At 42.3% G+C, this 1,536-nt stretch overlaps 1 non-coding gene across 1 annotated transcript; it reads right to left on the bottom strand.

Annotated features, from left to right (window-relative positions):
* Nucleotides 1-1,224: 1,224 nt before the first annotated feature.
* Nucleotides 1,225-1,331, bottom strand: LOC116876122. Its single transcript, XR_004384341.1, has one exon. It is a non-coding gene; the product is annotated as a U6 spliceosomal RNA (small nuclear RNA).
* Between the last annotated feature and the right edge of the window lie 205 nt (nt 1,332-1,536).

Genomic DNA, 1,536 nt, shown 5'->3' with positions numbered 1-1,536 from the left:
AGTCAGTTAAGCATCTGGGCTGGGGATCGAGCCCCACAACAGGCTCCCTGCTCAGCAGGGCGTCTGTTTCTCCTGTTACCCTTCACCTGCTCATGATCGATCTCTCTCTCTGTGTCTCTCTCTCTCTCAAGTAAATATATTAAAATCTTAAAAAAAAATTGCTGTATCTGCTGGATTATATGGGAAGTGGGGTCATGGAGAAGAGGGGCTGTGTCCATGCTTATAGTGACTAAGTGTGGAATATGGCCATATCATTCTTCAAAAGCCAGGACAGGGGTTCAGGGCAGGAGGTGAAAAGCCCCAAATGGGAGGAGCTAAAAAGCTCTGCGTAGATTCAGAAATATTAAGGAAGGAGTTAAATTTCCTATAGGAGGGGGGGCTCAGGTTCAGGGAACTGTGATCTGTGAGGGCTGGAGGGCTTAGGGTACATGGGGAATCCTTGACTGGCAGGAAGAATAAAAACACAGAGGGAGCAAAACTGGACACAAGAGAAATTGGTTGGGCTGAAAGTATAATAATAATCATAAAATAATAATAATAATAGCTAACACTTCCTGAGTACTCACCGTGGGCCAAGCACTGTTCTGTGCATATATTAACCCATTTATTTGAGAAAAACATCTTTCTTTCTAAAGATGTTTTAGAGCATAGAGCATAGAGCTCTATGGGATGCTCTATGTGCCAAGCTAAGGAATGTAGGCATATTTTACTGACAGTGGGGAAGTTTTTGAGCAGGTATTGTTACAAAGTAAAAGAGAAGAATCAGAATTGCTTTGATGGGGGGCCTGAAGACCCCCTGAAATTTTGAGTAATAGTCACACTATTTGTGTGACTAGCCATATATGTCTTTTGGGGGGGGTCTTTTTTTAATTTAAATTCAATTAATTAACATAGTGTTTATTATTAGTTTTAGAGGTATGGTTCAGTGATTCATCAGTCTTACATAATAACCCAGGGCTCATTACATCACGTGCCTTCCTTCATGCCTGTCATCCAATTACCCCACCCCCATGCCCTTCCCCTCCAGCAACCCTCCGTTTGTTTCTTATGATTAAGAGTCTCTTATGGTTTGTCTCCCTCTCTGATTTTGTCTTGTTTTATTTGTCCCCTGTTTGTTTCCTTTCGTAAGCAGAATCATGCTATATGTATTGTTCTTTGATGTGCTTGTTGGAAATGTTCTCAGCCCAGCACACTCCTTTTATCCATTATCCATTCCACAGAACTGAAATTATGGAAGACTTCACAAATTTGCATGTCATCCTTGCACAGGGGCCATGCTCTTCATCTCTGTGTCGTTCCAATTTTAGTGTATGTGCCACTGAAGTGAGCATAGCCATATTTTTCTTTTTTGGGGGAGAGCCAGTAACTTCTATCCATTCTTAAAGGCTGAGACTTCAAACAAGACTAAGAATCACTGACTTAGCAGTTTCCAGCCTAGATGAGCTGCAGCATAGTAGTAGCATTGAAGGGAAAAGGGGTCCCAGGGAAAGCAAGAAAGGACGTGGGGTTGGCTGGAGGAGTAGCCATAATCACTTC

Source organism: Lontra canadensis, unplaced genomic scaffold (assembly GCF_010015895.1).
Source record: "Lontra canadensis isolate GAN:19392208 unplaced genomic scaffold, GSC_riverotter_1.0 scaffold43, whole genome shotgun sequence".
Classification (NCBI taxonomy): Eukaryota; Metazoa; Chordata; class Mammalia; order Carnivora; family Mustelidae; genus Lontra; species Lontra canadensis.
The sequence above is the reverse complement of the archived record's forward strand: the minus strand, read 5'-3'. Positions and strand labels throughout refer to the sequence as shown.